Source organism: Macaca nemestrina, chromosome 6, assembly GCF_043159975.1.
Source record: "Macaca nemestrina isolate mMacNem1 chromosome 6, mMacNem.hap1, whole genome shotgun sequence".
Lineage (NCBI taxonomy): Eukaryota > Metazoa > Chordata > Mammalia > Primates > Cercopithecidae > Macaca > Macaca nemestrina.
In genome coordinates, this window is record NC_092130.1 from 10,246,212 (window position 1) to 10,266,571 (window position 20,360).

The following is a 20,360-nucleotide window of genomic DNA, read 5'->3' on the forward strand; positions in this document are numbered from 1 at the left end:
GAATATTGAAGCCTGAAGGACGTATTCAAAAGGATGACAAAGCAAACACCACATTTTATTAAAATAACTTTGGGGGATATATTGATGTTTTGGGTAAGTGTTAATTAAATACATGAATGAACACATGAGCAGAGACATGCATTTTTAGCTCTGCCTCCTCATCACCTTCTCCAGGGTTGGCCACTCTGTAGGCCCCAGAGTCTACTTCGTTGATGGAAGGAGTGACAAACACACTGAATGACACCCGAGATCTCAGCAACTCACCAGTTTCTGCCTGGAGGCTTGGGATGCTGGGATGGGATGTGTGGTCTCAGACCCAGCTTTCCATGACTTCCTAAGATTTGCAATTACCACCAGGGCCAGATAAAGGCAGTGGGAGACTCTAGGAACACCTGGTTTATAGCCCCAGACCCACAACTTTTCAAAATGTCTTTCTCAAGCTTAGAAAGCTTGGTGCTAGACAATAGCAAAGACTTGGAACCAACCCAAATGTTCATCAATGACAGAATGGATTAAGAAAATGTGGCACATATAACACCATGGAATACTATGCAGCCATAAAAAAGGATGAGTTCATGTCCTTTGTAGGGACATGGATGAAGCTGGAAACCATCATTCTGAGCAAACTATTGCAAGGACAGAAAATCAAACACTGCATGTTCTCACTCCTAGGTGGGAATTGAACAATGAGAACACTTGGACACAGGGTGGGGAACATCACACACCGGGACCTGTCATGGGGGAGGGGGAAGTGGGGAGGGATAGCATTAGGAGATATACCTAATGTAAATGACAAGTTAATGGGTGCAGCACACCAACATGGCACGTGTATACATATGTTACAAACCTGCACGTTGTGCACATGTACCCTAGAACTTAAAATGTAATTTAAAAAAAAGACAGAGAGAGAGAGAGAGAGAGAAAAGAAAAGAAAGCTTGGTGCTAGAAAGCTTTTTGCTTCAAATAACAGAAGGCCTGCCTAGAAGTGGTTTAAGCAGTGAGTTCATTTATTCTCCCACATTACAAGAACTCTGAGCCATGAAAGTTCCAGAATATCCCTTCCATCTTTCTGATCCTTTGCACATTGGTGTGGTCTTGCCTCACCCCCTCATGGTTGCAATGGGGCAGCTGCAGCTTCCAGCATCACATCCCCATGTCAGTGTCTGGCATGGGAAGGTTGTTGGGAAAGAAACAAAGAAGGTTGTTTGTTTCCATGAATAAATTACATGCCCATGGGTAAGGAAGCCTGGGCAAGACAGTGTCTACCATTTTCAGCCTCTAAGATGGAAAGCGAGTTCTGCCTGCAAGGAAGACATGCTTTGCGTTGCGGGAGGGTGGCTGCTGGTTGGTTAACCAGATGTACCTGCCACAGCTGACAAACAGGAGTCTATCACCCACTCCTCCAATATAGCTCTGCTGCCGCCTCTCGCGTGGGACATGGAGTGATGGAAGCAAGGGAAGCTCCTGCTGGGGTCACAGGTCCCAGCAGTGGCTTGTTCTCCATTCTCCCCACTTGCCCCTCATCCTAGGCTGCCCAATTCTTTCTTGTCCCTAATCTGTGTGAAGATGGGGAGTGCACGCAGGGATGATCTCTTACCGCAAAGACAAAACATCCATAACATGCCAGGTCCTGAGCTGAACACCTAATCTTTTGTCTCATTCATCTTCACTACAATTCCCATTTTACAGGTGAGGAAGCTGAGGCTTGGAGAAGGGAAGGGACTGGCTCAAGGTCACAGAGTAAGGGAAGAAACTGGGGTTGGGACTCAGTTGTTGACTCCAGAGCCTGCCCTCTCAGAAGTTATTATTGAATCACCCTCACTTAAACGCTCTGGGCTCCAATTCTAGAACCAATGAGCTGGAGCCCTAATTTTCATTCTGCCAGCATCTCCTTGGCTCAAGACCACCCCTTCTTTCCCCACCTGGCCTGGCCTCAGCTGGTCCCTAATCTAGGCTCTGTCACTTGCCTGACTCCTTCTCTCCTACTAGTTATTTCTTTGTATGTATCTGTGTGTGGCGGGGAGTGGGGCTAAATGGGAGTCACATCCACCTGCCACCTTCAGGAGAGCTCTCTCCGGACAACTTAGACCCACAGCCTCCCCAAGGTCCTGCTCTGCTCCCAGGCAGGCCTTAAAAGGTACGCAGGCAATCAGACCCGATCTTGGAACCACCAGTGTGGAAAATCCAGGGGAACAAATCCTGTTGACTCTGGGCAGGTGCAGCTGTCACCATCCCCAGCCCCAGGTTCTGACTGGCTGGCCCCTCAGGCTCAGGGACAGGCAGGGGAGGGCAAGGGTGCATGCTGCGGGAGGACGAGGAAACAGGGTGCTGTGTGCCCTCAATGGCCATCGCCATGCCGGCCCCAGCAGCCCCTCTGCTGGAATGAACCTGTTCCCCACCATGGAGGGAAAACCCACTGAACAGAGTGAGGTTGCACCTGCCAAATAAACACAGTGAACCTTCTTGTCAGTGTTCCCTAAAATAAAGTCAGATGCTCCCAGTCTCCAGGGTCTTGTTCTTTGGGAAGTGATCCCCTCCACTAACTAGTTCCTATAAGAAAAATCCGACTCAGAGGAGAGCTGTGAGGCACATAGCAAATAATCTACTGTATCCTGTCCATCTCGCTGTGCACATCCCTGCCTCAGGATGTAAAATGCCCATATAGGAAGGGCATTCATCTTCCTCTTACAGTGGAGAACCCCTTGAAGTTGAGCATAGAAATCCTTCTCCCCACAAATATTTCTGGAGCCCCTGCAGTGGGCTCAGGATGTCATCCCTAGCTTAGAGCACTGCACAGGCCTGCACCACGCTCCACCCATCTATCCATTTATTCATCTGTCCACCCAGTGAGTGCTTGCTGAATGCTGGCTGTGTGCATCCCATGCTGCACACTGAGGGTCCAGGGACCAAGGCATCCCTGCCTGCACAGGATGTACTATGCAGTTGAAGAGACAAACAGGGCAGCTCATGATCAGGGAGCTAAGAGCCTGGAGTGAGGCTTATCCCCAGCTCTGCCTGAGCTTAGAGTTTAACCGGGCTTTGCGTCATTTCAATGCTTTCAGGAGCAGAGGATGCTCTCAGAAAACACCCAAGGCAGGGAGTGATCAGATTTGTGTTTTGGGAAAACCACCTTGGACTTGAGAGGGTGGGTTGGAGGCAGACATTGTCTGAGAGGCTGATCCAGAGGTGAGACACGGCGGCCTGAACCGAGGTAGAAGAGGAGGGGGAGGGGGAATGGAGGGGATGGATTTGAACAATAATCAAGAGGTATCGCCAATAGGACTGAGTGAGAGATAAGGTGAGGGTGGTGAGGAAGACAGAGGGTCAAGGGTGATGCCCACATTTCTGAGTTGGGCAGTTTGGTGGACATTGGCGCCCTTTGCTGATGAGAAAAGGGATCCTGACAGAGGGGGTTGACTCACCAGGTCATTCTCAAGTCAGTGGAACTGGAGGAGAGTTCAAACTTCTTCCCGAGGTACTCCCGTCCCAGGAGATGATGGCCTTGGTATGCCCATGGGAGAGGGCTCCTGTGGGTTTGAGAGAGGGGAAAGGTGGTTTTCAGTCAAGGGTTCTCAACCCAGGGGCCATTTGTCAGTGTCTGGAGTCATTTTTGGTCATTGTGACTCTGGGGGTTGGGGGAGGTCATGGCATCTAGTGGCAGAGGCAGGAATACAGCTAGACACCCTACAGGGCACAAGACAGCCGCCCGCAGCCAAGAACCATCTGGTCCACAAGGTCAGTTGTGCTCAGGCTGAGAAACTAACAGGCCTTAGGGAAGCTGAACAGTGAAGATGAGTCGTGACAGCTGTGGAACCAGATGCTCGCATTCAAATCTCAGCTCTACTGATTAGTAGGTGTCTGATCATGGGCAAGTTACCTGCCACTTAAAGGAGCCCACGCAGGTCCTGGTTTATAAGAGGTTGGCCTTTAGTAAATCGTAGGGGGTCTCCAAGCTCGTCCATGAATCAGCTCCAATGGCCACACCCTGGGAGTGTGTGGAAGCTTACCTGCAAGCCCTGGATACTGGGTCAGAAACCTTTATGTAGTCATTATGATCACAGTTGCCATCATGGGGCTTTTAAGAAGGCAAGGCACCGTGCAGTGTTTCACATGTATTGACTCATGTTACCTTCAGAAACGCTGCCAAGTAGGGCTTTTATTTCTAAATAGGGGGAATAAATGGGGGAAACAGAGACTCAGAGAGGTTGAGAGTGTGCTAGGCACTGGGAATACATGGAAGAATAAAGCTCATCTGTGTTCTCCGGGACTTCAGTCTAGTTAAGGAGACAGGAAGATAAACCAATACTACTAACATGACAACAGTAAGTGTCATTTCCACTCAGCCTCGTCTGACATGTATTCAACAAATAACTGATAAGTATCTACGACAGGCCAGGCCCTGTCTTGGTCGCCTGAGTTCCTGCCCTCGAGTAGTTCAGTCTAGTGGGCGAGACAGATTATAGGATGCCCAAGCGATGCATGCCCACCAGCAGCTGTGTGGCTTTGCATTTCCCAAGCACCAGGTACTTACAGGCTTTGGCTCATTTAATCTTAAAATGTATCATGATGAGACATTATTGCTAGGCTCATTTTGTAGTTTGGGAACTGAGGTTGTAAAAGATTAAGTAACTTGCCCAAAGTCTTAAAACTGGTTTTTGGCAGAGCCGAGTTTGGACCCCTGAGCTTTCATACACCAGTGCTCAAGGTCTTAACCCCTCCAGTGGATGCCTGCCCTGTTCTGCTGGGAGCCCTTGCTCATGCTGCACCCAGCGGCTCGTCTGCCACCTGAAGTCTGTTTGCTCCAGATATCCCTTTGAACTTCATCCTTCTGGAATTGACTGGCAATCAGCCCTGTGCCTGCTTAACATTGAGGAGAGGAGCTGTTGCAAGGTGCAAAGGCGGTGAGATCCTAAGAGATGGCAGCCAGAAGCTTGCTCCTGTGGGGCCCAGATGCATGGTAGACATCTCCCGGTGCACTTCCTACCCATCCAGACAGGATGTCCTTGCACTGATGTGATCTTCAATGAGGAAAATGGGGTTCAATCTGTTCTCTGAGAGAGGCTGTGTGAACCAAAACAAAAGGAAGAGGAAATTCGAAATGACAGTTTCATAAAAGGTGCTCTCTGCAGGAATCCAGGGAGGCTAATTTGCCTTACCCAGTTTCCGTTTTCAAATGTCCTTCAATGAAATTCAGTCAAATGGACCCAGGGAACTCATCTTTTAACAAAATACAGACCAGGGGTTCCCACTGTCCTGGAAACAGACCCCAGGGCCACATACAAGTTGTTGCTGGGCACCAGCATCCCAGCCGAAGCCCCAGTGTTGCCTGCACATGGAAGAACTGTAAGTCCTGCACATTTTTGTTCAACTGTCTTTGGATTCTGTTCATTCCACAAACATTTATTGAGCATCTCTCAGATGCAAGGCACTCTACAGCAAACTAAAGACACAATGGTGAGGCAAGGTGGTGTCTGTCCTCAGGGGACACACTGAATGGAAGCTATTTTCAGGGCTCCTGTTACTCTGGGGGCTTGGTCTCTTGCCTCCAGCAATAGGCATTGCTTTTAGAGAAGCTAAAGAACGGATACACCTAGCTAGGACATGGAATGTTCTAGAATGAGAGTGTCAGGCAGGTCTCTACATTCAGCTGTTGGGTTCCCACGAGGACTCTCAGAATTGGTAGCCATTGGCCAGACAGGATCTTCACTAGTGGAGTTGGAGAAGTTCTTTCAGTGAAGAAAAATGGTCAGGCTGATATCATGAAGACTGACGGAAACTTGGGAAACTTGGCACACTCTGATATCAATATGAGCTCTACAAATCATGGATGAAATACAGAGTTTTAAATGGGGCTGGAGCTGAGTTGCCTTCCAATCATTCATTCCTTCACTCATTCATTCAAAAAATGTGTTGTATGCCTGGCACCATGCCAACTGCTTGACATGGGCTATCTGAAGCTGCAGAACATCTCATGAGGTGGTGTTATTAGTGCCACATTGTACAGATATGGAAACTGAAGCCCAGAGAGAGGAAGGAAGTTACCCAAGGTTGCACAGCCAGAAAGTGGTACTGAGCAGAATTAGGTCAAACCTTGACTCTGCCACCTTCGGCGGTGTGACCTTGGAATAAGATAACTTTACAGAGTCTTGTTTTTTGCTTTTTCTGTGCAAATTGGCTATAATGATCTTTACCCCAACGCTGCTATGAGGCTTAAATAAGATAATGTTCCCAAAGGACCTGGTCTATAGATACCCCTAGTACACTTTAATTCTCCTTCCCTCTTCTGTCTCCAAGGGATTTGAGCTGCAGCTCCCTCTAGAATCAGGTGGGTTTGCTCTATCTCTGAGAATTGGCCCTCAGATCTCAGCCCACCCATTCCTGGCCTTCTGGGGGCATCTGGAACAGCTGCTTAGAGAGCACTGGACAGGTCCGGTTCCCTGGTGGGTGAGCTCCAGGGGTGCTGCCCCGCAGAACAGTGTGTGGGAAGGGCGGAGGCTTCCCTCAGCTGAGAATGTAAGGACTCGGCAGCTCTAGTTCCCATATCTCTGTGCCTGGGCACTGCTGCCAGAAACTAGCAAGGCAATACCTGTTTTAAATGTAAGTTCATCAAGATTAGGGGGGAAAAAAGTGGAAATTCTGCCTAAGTGCTAGCACGTAAAAGGGCCTGCTTTTCCTACGTGGAGCCCCGTGAGCTGGTTTTCTTGGAAAAGCTAGTGTCAGTCAGAGACCTGACTTGGCCAGCAAGGGGTCCAATGGGCCCCTAACTACTGGGGTCTCAGTGTCCCAATGTCAGTCAGGAGGTGGGGTGGGGACGGATGCCTTGGGTGACGGGGGGAAAGCTCCCTGGGCCCTTTTGGGCTAGAAGACTCAGAAACCCAGTTTGCAGGGTAGGAGTCAGATAAAAGGTTAAGGGATGAAGTCAGGAGGTAAAAAATTTCCTGTGACTTTGCACTGTCTCTTGCCAAATGTTGCACTGGATGCTTTAATAAAAGCATCACCTCCAATCCTTGCAGCATCCCTATAAAAGAAGAATGTGGATTATGACATAAACTACACCTGATAAAAGTTATTAGCTCTGTGATGGGACAGGCAGAAGGGTGAGAGAAGAAGGGTACCATGGCCACCATTTAATGAGGCCTTTGCTCTCAAGATTGTTATTACCAGGCCATTTTATAAATGAGGAAACTGAGGCTTAGAGAGAGAGATCACACAGCTAGTAGGCAGAACTAGGTTTGAAACCAGGCTAGCATGAAGAGTTTAGAGTGAGATAGGGATGAGATGAGGCCCTTGAACTGAGGCCTGGAGATAAGGTGAAAAGGTAGGACAGCTACAAGGGGAGGTGGCTTGGACTGGGTTGGCAGCAGCGTTGGAGTATTGCTGTCAGATTATGGGTCTATCATGAAGGTGTAGTGAACGCCTTTGAGAATGTGATGGAAACTAGCAACCATCTCCCCAAAAACTGCACCCTCCACACTCCCATGACCTGCTGCATACAATCTCAGGGTGGTTATGAACCTCTCTAGAGCCAGTCTTGGTCTCCACATGCAAGACGCTCATGAATTTAGGAGTTTTATATTGCGTGGGTGCAGTGCAGCGTGAGTCCTGGCCCATCACTTTTTATGCCCAGCTGTGCTCACAATGTATGCCTATTGGCCCCTCTCCCTTCCCTTCCCCTTGCACTGCCCCTTATCTTCCTGCTGGGACATGCTTGGATGGGAAGGCAGAGCCACTGGAGGTGCCTAGGGTTTCCCAGTTCTCCTTGATCCCCGCTTGGGACACTGCCTCACTGAGCCGAAATGGCCCACTGTAGATTCTGCTGTCATGAGCAGCACCCTGGCAGCTCCTCCTGCTACGGGCACTGCACACACTCGTGGGCTAGCTCAGGTTACAGAAATGGAAGTGAGTAATGTAGAACTGGCATGTACCAGGAACCCAATAAAAGTGTGCAGAATCTGCGCATACTTTTTTCCATGGTCCTGATAATAGAATGTTGTAGTTATTGGTATATGCCCCATGCCTTCCCCATTAGACTATAAGATCTTTGAGGACAAAAGATAGCAACCTTACCTTATTTACATTGGAATAAGAGGTGGAAAGAGGGATCGAAGGAAAGAGAAAGTGTGCTGTGGACATCACAGTTTCATTTGGTTCAGGTAGAACCTGTTTTATTAACACATTAACTAAGCTGAGAGAATATGAAATTAGAGCTGAAGATTCTTGGATGCAATCTGGTAGGAGACCGTGATTACAGCACAGTGGGATGGAGAAAGCAAGCATTGACCATATCATTTGAACCCCTGGATCTAGCTGAACCTGAAGCCCCTTCTTGGTTTTGTAAGTCACTGTTTTTTGTTTTATTCTTTTATATTTTCTCCTAATACTAGTGTGTGCAGTATATCTGTCACTTCTAACTAAGAGTGTTGACTACTACAGAAGGGTGGAAGAAGTCAAGTGAACAGGAGGGAGGGAGGGCAGGAGAAAGGGATGTCTCCAATGTGTAGGGGGCACAAGAAAACTTGTGTCAGTTTGGATACAGCAGACTCATCCTAAGACCTCTGCAGCTCTCCTTCTGAGGATCTGGGGCTAGAATGCAGCCTCCAGGGTCAGCCCTAGACGAGGGCTTTAGGGAGAGAGGGAGGCTGAAGGTGGCCTCCAGGAGCTTTGGGCCAACAGAAGCCCTGGGAGGTGGGAGAGGGTTAGTGGAAGCCTGAGCAGCAGCTCCTCGTGTTTACAGTAAACAGAGGCGGGTGGCCCAGCCTTCCCTTGGCCCTCAGAGGGGAGGGGAACAGTTGATGGAAAACTCCTCCTTCCCGCCTCCTCTGGGTAATTGAACAGGGGTTGGGTGGTGGGGTGGAGGACACACGGGACTATGAGGTGGTGCAGATTGCACAGTAGGTAAAAATCAACTGAGCTGGAGCGTGGGCTAAAGAAGAAAGCACCCACCCAAAGGCAGGCACTAATGACAACCACAGAGTGGCTGGCAAAAGCCTGCCGCTCCTCCCTTGGCTTTTTTATGTTCTAGGGAAGCCTGACTTCCATATAAGACAGTGCTACTGTGTTTTCATCTCTTGCTACTCAAAATATGGCGTCACTTGGGAGCTCGTAGAAGTGCAGAATCTCAGACATCATCCCACACCTACTAAATCAGAATCTGTCTTAACAAGCCCCAGGGGGTGATTTTTCTGCACGTTCAAGTTTGAGATGCACTGGTATACTCCGACGAATAGCATGAAGTAAGGACAGGTGGTTCTACAGTAACACAAATTGGCCCAGCGTATGTATTTAGATGGGTTATGAAATATTTGGTGTCAAACGCATTTTTTTGCAAATTAGATCTTATTGGAAATCCACCAAAGGATTAACTTGTTAAAACAGAACAACAACAGCCGCAGGAACAAAGAGCATGGAAGTCTCACTTCACAACTTCCTCTAGGAAGTTTATATCTTTAAAATTAAATTTACTTAAATTGAAGCCTGACTGTCATCTAATGTTCCTCACTTGTCATATAGTTTGCATTAGTGGAGCTGTCGTAGTTACAGGAGCCACTGTACTCCCTGCTCCAAGGTGCTCCCAGGACCTTGGTTGTCCTGGACTTGGACAAGGTGACATATCCAGTTAGGTGATGTGTGCAAGTCTGGGGAATTCTGAGAATTAGAAGACAGTTCTCCATGGATCTCCTGTGTCTCTTACCAGCTGGTTGCCTTTGTCTTTTCAAGGATGTTTATGTAAGGAGCAGCCTTGGAAGACAGAGACAGATACAGTGTCTTTCTGCAGAGCCAAGTGCAGATTTGTTTACTATCCAGAATGTCTCCCTCTGGGGTAAAGGTCAGATAGGCTTACTGCTCGGTATAAAATATTTGCGTTCTCTCATCTTGGTAACCTCTCCTGGAACACACTACCCTCTGTTACCTATATGTGCAAAGTTACCTGACCCTTTTCACTTCATTCTGTGGAAATTGGGGCAAGGGAAACTGACATAAATATGAACTCATGCTACTTGCTATGCTTTGAATAATTGTCTTTTGTCTCTGACCCAAGAGTCTTGTATCTTCTGACAACATCCGTGAGACTGAAGTAGCTAAAATTATTAGCATGAAAGCAGAGTAAAATCTTAAATCCTTCACAATTCTTGACACTAAAGTCTTTTGGTTCATGGAATTAAATATATAACCACTACTCGGAAGACCAGACTCGATCCCCTCACTAAGAAGGCTAAAGAAGCTGTCATGGGAGTAAAGAGTAGAAAAGCAAGGAGTCTGGAGCCAGATGGCCTTGGTCAGAAATCTGGCTCCTGACTTAAGGTGGTGTTTCAGCCTCACTGAGCCTCAGTGTCCTCATCAGTAAAACCGGGCTAAAAATTATTCCTGCTTTATAGGACTGTGGTGAAGAGTAAGTGAGATAATGAGATAAGATTAAAGAGTAAGTGATCTACAAATGCCAGGTGGTGTTGTTGCTATTGTCATGATCATTTGTAAACCTCTAGTCAGTCATTCCCGTAGAGGCAGTTACTGAGGGTGCATGGAACTGCGGACAGTGGCCCTTGACCGTCAAGATCCATTCAGACCAGCTGTGAGACATCACCCACTGTGACCCCAGTAGGTGGTTCAAGGTTATAGTAAACCACGTCACCTCTGTGCTAGGTGTTCTCTGTAGGTCCCTTGCCCCCATTTTTACCATACGTATTAGTCATCTCAGCTCCAGAACAAAATACCATAGACTGGGTGGCTTAAACAATAGCCATTCATCTTCTCACATTTCTGGAGGCTGGAAGTCTGAGATCAGGGTGCCAGCATGATCGGGTTCCTGGCTCATGGTGCCCTCTCATGGTGCCCTCATATGACAGAGAGAGCACGCACTAGTGTCTCTCTTCTCATTAGGGCACTAATCCCCACCTCATGACCTCAACTAAACCCAGTTATCATCCAAAGGTCTCACCTCCAAATACCATCACACTGGAGGTTAGGGCTTCAACCCACGAATCTGGGGGACACCATTCAGTCCACAATATTCTCTCTGCTTCCCCATCCTTGCTCAAGCCCCAGGAGGCCGGCTTCCTTGGACTGCACCATCAGGATCCTTTCCCTCTGGCTTCTGGCTGGGTCCAGCCAACTGGTGGCACCAAAAGGAGCTTGAAGGGCCAAAGGAGAAAGAGTTTGGTGCATTTATTATCTCAGGATTTTCTAGGCCACAGGTTGGTGGTAGCTGTGCTTCACCATTCAAGGCCACAGTTGTGGCACTGCAGGTCTATTCTACCGCTACAGACCTGGCTCGGTTCAGGTGATCACCCCCTCCTCTGCCCATTCTGGCCCCGGGAGTGGCAATGGCATCACACAATAAACAACCTGGGTGCTTTCTTACCTTTCTTGGTGTCTGTCCTTAAGCCTGGTCCAGACTTTAGTAAGTAGGCCATTACATTTTCCTGAGTGAACTCTTCTGAGTCTGCCATCTGTTTTTGGCCAGGACTCTATGCAAAGGAGCCTCCAAGTGCCCTCATCACAGCCTAAGCCCAGAGAGACAGGCATTTACAATCCTGAAAGGGTCCGGGCACAGCTGGGCAATACTGGAGCAATGCAAGCCTCCCTTCTTTACCATTGGCAGTGGTTCTCAAATATTTTGGTTTCAGGATCCCTTTACATTCTTAGAAATTATTGAGGTTCTCAAATAGTTATTAAGTGACTTACATGAATCCCTAGCTACTATATAGGAATAAAATTGATAAATTTTAAAATATGAATTTATTCATATGAAAAACAATAAACATGATACATGTTAAGACAGTATTTTATGAAAAATAACCTGATTTTTCTGAAACAAAACAATAACATTGTTTTACATTTTGCAAATCTTTTTAAACATGTGGCTTACTGGAGGGTAGCTGGATTCTCATTGGCATCTGCATTCAATCTATTGTAATATGTTGCTTTGGTTGCAGTATATGAGGAAATATGAGTGCTGCTGCACTGAGTTGTTTTGAAACATTGCCTTTGTATAATATATTTTTTAAAATAGTTAAGAATACCCCTAATGTCATCAGGAGATTTTAAGTACAAGCTCACAGTGGCAGAAATAAGTTTTCCAAAATTCTATATATATTGCATAAAAGCTCTAATTTTGTCAATGCAACACATTCTGTCAGGTTTTCTTGAGTTGACAAATTTATTTTGTTTCATTTTCAAGAATATGTCTGGAATACTCAAAACTGAAAAACTATAGTCATCTGCCAGTTGTTCTTTCAAAGTAAAAATGATGCTCCGCTGAAAGTAGTAGCAAGTTCAGCTTGCAACTGAAGTCATGGCAAATGTACTTTGCCTACAGCCAAGCCAAGTATGCAGCGAAACCTCATATGCAGCATGAGTGCTTTATGCACACTTCCTGTTTCATTACACAGAGTATTAAAAACATATGAACTCCAACTGCTTCGTCAAGGGCATTCTAGAGTGAAACTAGCTTTTTGTCCCATTCAGGTGAATGGTGAAGAATACAGTGATCACTAGTGCAGTTTGGTGCCACCACCTCCATTCCTGCTAAGAGTTGGCAGTTTTACCTTTCATTACTTTTGCACTATTAGTACAAATGTCAGTACAGAAAAAAAAAAAAAAAAAGAAAACCAAAAAGAAAACCTTATAATTATCAAAATAATTTTGATCCTACAGATCTCCTGCAAAGGTCTTGGTGCCCCCAGAGGTCCTAGAACAACATTTTGAAAACAACTGCTGTACAGTATAGAATATGAAGTAATAGGGAGTGTTGAGCTCCCTATTTTTTTTTTAATTTTTTTTTTTTTTTTTTTTGCCCAAAGACCTTTTCTAATCTGAAACTCACTTGAGCCTCTGGAATTTAAGCTGTATGAGAGCAGGAAGTCTTCCCTCTCAGAATTTATTAGTGCTTGCATGTGAAATGCCAAAAAATTTTATTGACTTAGAAAGAGGATTTAAATTCAATATAAACCAAGAAATGATATGTGCTTCTGATTTTTTTAAAGGCTAAGTATCAGTTAAATGTATGTAACAATGCTTAATGAAAACAGTACCTCTGAGCCCCAGTTTTTTTCATCTGCAAAATGGACTTGATTTAATCCACTGCTTATCACAATTTTCCATTGAAGAACTTTAAGGAGCAAAGGGAAATGAATGAATATTTCTTGGGGGAGCCAGGAGTAATCTGTATCCAACCTATTTTCTTTTTTTGTTGGAGTACATGTGATAATCTAATACATTCATATAATTTGTAAAGGACAAATCAGTGTATTTGGGATATCCATTAGCTTGAATATTTGTCTTCTTTAAATGCCAGAAACATCCCCAACCTATTTGCTGAAATCGCTTGTATTTTAATTTCCATAATTTTGGGTACCATGTAATTCTAATCCACAAAATATCAGTGTTTACTTTAATAGAGAGCAATGTTTTTAAATTACTTAGCAACAGCAAGTTTTAAAAGATCGATGCTCTATTTATCCAGATGCAAAGTTGGGTCTCAAAGGTTATGGTATGTGAATTTAAGTAATAGTCCTGAGTTTTGATGTTGGTTCTGCCACTTCCTCTTTGTATGACCTTGGGCAAGCCTTTTGAGTCTCAGTGTCCTCACTTCAAAAAATGAGAATAATGGGGATCACAATTACAATAGTAAAACTATAATCTATAAAACATAGTGCCTCCAGGCTGCGCACGGTGGCTCACACCTGTAATCCCAGCACTTTAAAAGGCCGAGGCAGGCAGATCACCTAAGGTCAGGAGTTCAAGACCAGCCCGGCCAACATGGCGAAACCCCATCTTTACTAAAAATGCAAAAATTAGCTAGGTGTGGTGGCATATGCCTGTAGTCCCAGCTACTCCAGAGGCTAAGGCAGGAGAGTCGCTCAAACCCAGGGGGCGGATGTTGCAGTGAACCAAGATCACACTACTGCACTCTGGCCTGGCGACAGAGCGAGACTCCATCTCAAAAAAAAAGAAAAAAAAAAAAATAGTGCTTCCAACTCCACAGGTAGAATTCCCAAGAGAAAAAGACAGAAATGTACCTCTGAGTGTGTACAGAAGTTTTAAGTGCCGTGAAGTCACCTCATCCCTGGCTCCCTACCAAAACTTTTGGATTCTCAGAGCCGGAAGCACCCAGAGATTTTCGCACAGTGTTGCTGGTACCCTAGGATTCCTTAGAGATGTGTCAGAGTCCTAGTGAGCTGTGTTAGAGAAGAAAATTATTCTGACACATTAACATGGTAAGGAAGACTTAAATGCAGCAAAGACAGAGGGATTTCTAGTCAATGAGCAGAGTGAGGGGGTCATTGAATGGAAAATTATTAAGAGGAGACATCAGGGATAGGGGATTCTTGCTAAACCAACTTAACAGAATTTCTGCTGAAGGCAGGCCAAAGACTTAAACATCAAAGATGGGGAATGAGGAATTTGAACAGATAGTGAAGGTGTTCAAATAGCAAGCATATGGAGATTCTTGGAAAACTGACTTAGCAGGATTTTTGCTACAGTTGGACCAGGAAGGCCAAAGACAAGGCCTAAGGATGAGGCCTGGTCTAAAAGAGGGCACAGAAGAGCCTGTTCGAAGTTTGGTCAAGGACAGAGTTTTAATTGGCTTGGCTTGGGCACCTCTTCTCCCCACCTCCCATTCCTATGCACCTGATCAGCTCTGTTTGTATCTGTTTTAATTTGAATTCATGGTTCTACATTGAGTAAATAGAGAGATGTTCCATGTTCACAGAAAGAGCGTCTCAATATTGTCGAAATATCAGTTATTTCCAACTTGATCTATAGATTCAATGCAATCCCAAACAAAATTTCAGCAAGTTGGCCAGGCGCGGTGGCTCACGCCTGTAATTGCAGCACTTCGGGAGGCTGAAGCAGGTGGATCACCTGAGGTCAGCAGTTCAAGACCAGCCTGGCCAATATGGTGAAACCTCGTCTCTACTTGAAAAAAAAAAAAAAAAATACATGGGCGTGGTGAAAAAAAAATAAAAAAAAAAAAACATGGGCGTGGTGTTGGGCACCTGTAATCTAAGCTATTTGGGAGGCTGAGGCAGGAGAATTGCTTGAACCCAGGAGGTAGAGGTTGCAGTGAGCCAAGATTGCGCCATTGCACTCCAGCCTGGGTAATAAGAGCAAAACTCCATCTTACAAAAAAAAAAAAAAAAAATCAGCAAGTTATTTTGCAGGTATCAGCAAACTGATTTTAAAGTTTATATGGAGAAGCAAAAGGCCCAGATTAGCCAACACAATATTAAAGGAGAAGAGCAAATTCAGAGAACTAATACTATCCAACTTCAAGCTTACTAAAAAGGATCATAACATTGTGTATTGGTGAAGGCATAGACAAATAGATCAATGGAACTGAAAAGGGGATCACAGAAATAAACTCACACAAATATAGTCAACTGGTCTTTGACAAAGGAGCACAGGTAATACAAGGGAGAAAAGATAGGCTTGTCAACAAATGGTGCTATAAAAATGGATATTCACATGTAAGATAATAATAATAATAATCTAGATGCACACCTTATACTCTCCACAAAAATTAACTCAACCTTGTTCATAAACCTAAATGTTAAATGCAAAACAATAAAACTCCTAGAAAATAACATAGAAGAAAATCTAGATGACATTGAGTTTGGTGATAACTTTTTAGATATAACACCAAGGGCTCGTGGTGGGGACTGCATGGCTATCTATAGGAAGCAACTGTTATTCAGGGGCTCAAAATGCAGGCCTGGTCTTTCCAGATCTTCTGGATATGCCTAGATCCTTTTCAAGCAGAAGCAGGAAATCTCTTTTGTTATGTCAAACCCCTTCATTTTTGAATGATGACAATTCATTAAATGTATTTAAAAGACCGTATGGGTCAAAGGCAGTGGGGGGCCACCGTAACACCTCAATGTGCCTTCTTCTGAAAAGTAGAAAGGATTTATGAATTATGCTATAGAAATAAATGAAAACTCTTGAAGATTATGACAGTCCCAGTAAGTGAGGAGTCTTTGGTCCAAAGCAAACTCTGGCTTTTCCTTCTCCAAAACTAATGTTCAAAAACATTGAAACAAATTTAGTAACTGGGTATGCCCGAGGGGATAGATTTCAATATTCAGGCTACATCAGGCTACAAACTCGGCTTTGATCTAGACAGAAACAGGAAGAGCTTGAGAAAAGTCAAGTGAAAGTTAAGAGGCCTTTAGTTTAGGGTAGAATTAAAGCTGAACAGCAAAGGATCGAATGCTGAGGATTTCCCACTCAAACCAAAGCCAAGGGGTGAGAAATGACAAACAATAGCAAGTCAGTCTCTGGAAGTACTGAGGAAAGTCCATAGAAATGAACCCATCAAAGAAACTTGAACATTAAGAAGAAAAGCTGGGTTGGTGTAGCCCCTAATTTAGCCAAGCAACTCCAGCAAAGCTCTAACCCACCTCATCCTGGCTCTAGGGGAGGAAGGTTCAAATCCCAGCTCCTCTATCTGGTAGCTGTTGTGATCTATGGCAGTGTTTGAATCTCACTGAACTCTGGTCTCTAGCAGACAAAACAGGAAAGATAACACCTACTGCAAGGGCTGTAATGAGAAAGAAGTGAGATAAACACCCTAACTCTCCATTGCTGCTCTAACCCACCTCATCCTGGCTCTAGGGGAGGAAGGTTCAAATCCCAGCTGCTCTATCTGGTAGCTGTTGTGATCTATGGCAGTGTTTGAATCTCACTGAACTCTGGTCTCTAGCAGACAAAACAGGAAAGATAACACCTACTGCAAGGGCTGTAATGAGAAAGAAGTGAGATAAACACCCTAACTCTCCATTGCTGCATGCTTACTGTATGGCACACAACGTCCCACTTAAGCTCATTACGTCAAGTCATCGCCATTGTCGTTGCCATCAAGATGTGTAGAAGCCCCCACATACAAGAGAAACTAAGTTAATGATAAGTGTAATGGTGCCATTGATGGCATCACTATCATTTCTATTACAGGAGATGTGCACACCTCGTAGTCCTGGGGTAGGTGGAAGCTTCTCTGAATCACATTATCAACCATCTCGGGAAGCCTGCCCTGAACAATTCTGTGACACAAGAATCATCCTGTAAAACATACATAGGCTTTCTTGTCCTTATTCTCTAACCCTTGAACATATTAAGCAGCTTGAAATGAAAATGGATTGTCCTTGTTTTGTAAGTAGATTTGAAGATTGTTCTTCCATATCTATTACCTCTCACACAGTGCTTGCCCAAGTACTGGGCACGTTAATATCTGATAAACAAATTTTGTAAAAAATAAGTTTACTGTGTTTTCCCATTCCAAAAGCAATTTAGACTAGTTACAATGAGCTTGGAACCTACAGGCAGGCGGGAAGAAGAAATGAGCTCTGAAGGGCAGTGGGCAATGCTAAGTTGTTCAAGGGTCTTTGGAGAGCAAAATGCAAATCCCAACCTGCAAACTATATGACTGGAGGGGTGGCTGCTTTCTTTGCAAAACCCTGGCAAGTTGGAACACATGACTTACTTGGTTTTCAACTACATCTTGCTCAGCTCAGCATCCCCTGGGTCTAGCAGAGCACCTGGCAGAAAGGAGATATTTGGTCTGAGCACAGTATCACTAACCTCCCCAGCCCAGGGTGAGTCCAGACATGTTGGGAGCAGGGGAGCTTCTGGTTGCCGTAAGAATCTGAATGTGACACTGGCAATTCATGAGCAAGAGCTCACTATGTGAGGGGCAGTCCTACACACCCAAATGCCATGAATGCTGCCCATGGAGAAATACCACAGCTAGTGAAAGTAGCAGTAAAAGGAAACCAGATGCCCAGGTGCAGAGACTCACGCCTGTAATCCCAGCACTTTGGGAGGCTGAGGTGGGTAGATCACAAGATCAAGAGATCGTGACCATCCTGGCCAACATGGTGAAACACCATCTCTACTAAAAATACAAAAGTTAGTCGGGTGTGGTGGCACGTGCCTGTAATCCCAGCTACTCAGGAGGCTGAGGCAGGGGAATGGCTTGAACCCGGGAGGTGGAAGTTGCAGTGAGCCAAGATCGTACCACTGCACTCTGACCTAGAGACAGAGTGAGACTCCATCTCAAAAAAAAAAAAAAAGAGAAAGAAACCAGTTAGAAAGCAATGTGCTTGACAGTAACACAGAGTTCCATGTGTCTGAATGCACGGGGTGAGTCTGGAAGATCTCACAGCCCCAAAAGTTAATAGTGGTAACCCTCTGGGCAATGGAATTAGGGGAGCTTCAGAGTCATTTTTTTTCACTTGGCAAATCTCTATTGTAATTATTTTTCCTGCAAAGATGTTTTGTGATGCATGTGATGTGATAAATAAGAAAATAAAGATTGTATTTACCGTCAGATTTTTTTTTCCCTAGAGATAGGTATTATTTGTAAAGACAGTTGAAATATTGAAGGAAGAAATGACTGAATGGAGTGCTTAATGATCAATGGAGTAATGGGTCAACTGAGGGAAACCCTTTTTAGGGGCAGCAGCACCCTCACCCTGCTCCTCATGCTTGAGCTCCCTGGGATCTGGAGGGACATAAAGAGTCCTTTATCTTTCTCCAGGTCCCACCAAGTCTCCGAGTTTCTGCAGGTGGCTTGTTAGTCACAGAGGCACAGGTGAAATGGAGAAAGCTGCTTATCAGCCTGGGCTGGTGCAGATGCTATCACTGAGGTCCAGAGCCACACAAGAGCCTCAGTCTGACCTGTGTTTCCCTCCTGTTCCCCCTCAGATCCCCCACGGCCATCTGATAAGACACATTTAGCTGTCTAGTTTGCATGGTCCTGACAATTTTCATTCAAAACATATGCAAATACTGAGGGCAGGTTGCTGAGGACAGAGGTTGTAGTGAAATGCTTCTAAACTTTTAACCAAATGATTCGATTAACCCCAAGAAGAGGAGCCTTTGATTTAGGCCTCAATTTGCATCAAAAGGACAGTTAGGCCTCTGTTCATTTCTACCTCTATTTGGCAGCTTATCTCCTCTCTGGGAAAGTGGAATTAGCAACGTGACCCAGTGACTTTCCCAGAAGCACCGGGCTCATTGGTTCCTAGCGAGGTGGCCACTGAAGCCCCCTTCACTCACCAGCTAGGCCCTGTGTGAGATGGAGCCTGGGCAGGCTCCGGACAGGTTCTCAAGCCACGGGCCAGTGGTCAGAGCCAGCACTTGCCAGAAGCAGTGGCAGGGTCAGCTGGGCAGGCAAGGCATTAGCAAAAACTGCTGCACAAATCCGACTGATGAATGAACGCTCTGAAAACAGCACCTTTGGAGTGGTAACCGGATACCTTACCAAGGGAAGCCGCTGATCTCCAGGAAGGCCTTGGGGAATTCTGCAGAGGCATTTCCTGCTTCCTCACCCAGGCCTGGTGGACTCAGGCTACCTTCTTCTAATCCCAGACAGAACATCTGTTCAGACCAGTGGTCCTGGTGGCATCTGCCTAATGGGCACACAACTTGTGCGGTCACATGGGGAACTGTGTTTACAAGAACCCTGTCCCTAGTTTAATGCTCTGCTGTTGCTGTCTTGAAATCCCTAATTTTTTTTATAAGGGACTCCAGATTTTTAGTTTGCACTGGGCCCCATGGACTATATAGCCAGTCCTAGACCTAGGTTACAGCATGGCACTGACACGGTCCTCAGCAGTCCTGGGGAAGGCTGAGGTAGCTGCTATGCCTGAATTTGGCATTCAAGGCCTTTTCCAGCTTAGTTTTCTGACTGCCTTTCCAGTTATCTCCACATCCCACACTCTCCGGAACATGTGGCTTTCCGACAAAGATTCTGCCCTGCTCCGCCCTGCCTTTGCGCTTCTTATTCCCTGTGCCTGATTGACCTGTCCCTCTTATCTCCATGCAGACCCTCTCTCAGCTTTCATGACTGCAGAGGAGAATCTTTCTTTCTGAAGATTTTTTTGACATCCTGCAGGCAGGGTTAATGGCTCCATCTTCTTGACACCTCCGGTTGGAGCTCTTAGTGAATTCCAGAATGATCATGCATCTGTCTCCAAAGAGTCTTATTAAAAGTATTCAACAACTGGTATGGCAGAAGCACCAATCAAAGCCAACGGAAGGAGGCCAGGCACAGCCCCGGAGCAGGGTCCCTGCTGGATTTGGGGAATCAGGGTGCCCTCGGGGCCCAGAGTAGCAGCTGTATACCAATCATTAAGGAGTATTTCAACTTTGAAAAGCAGGTACCACTCTCCGGGTGTGGCCAGTCTGACCAGAGAGCACCCCACTCCACCATGACCCTCAGCAGGGGTCGTGTGTGGTGCCTCTCTCTATCCTGGTGTCTAAGACAGGGCTTGGCCAGAGTCAGTGCTCAGAGAAGGAGGATGGATGGACTGGGGAAAGTCTATGGTAATGGGTTTCTTCCTGGCATCCTTCACAAA

The 20,360-nt window shown here is 45.7% G+C and overlaps 1 long non-coding RNA gene across 1 annotated transcript; it reads right to left on the minus strand.

Annotated features, from left to right (window-relative positions):
* Positions 1 to 992: 992 nt before the first annotated feature.
* On the minus strand, positions 993 to 4,023 carry LOC105480847 (uncharacterized). The gene is made up of 3 exons (XR_986629.2): positions 3,878 to 4,023; positions 3,423 to 3,527; positions 993 to 1,163 (listed from the first exon to the last, which is right to left on the minus strand). It is a non-coding gene; the product is annotated as an uncharacterized lncRNA (long non-coding RNA).
* Positions 4,024 to 20,360: the final 16,337 nt, after the last annotated feature.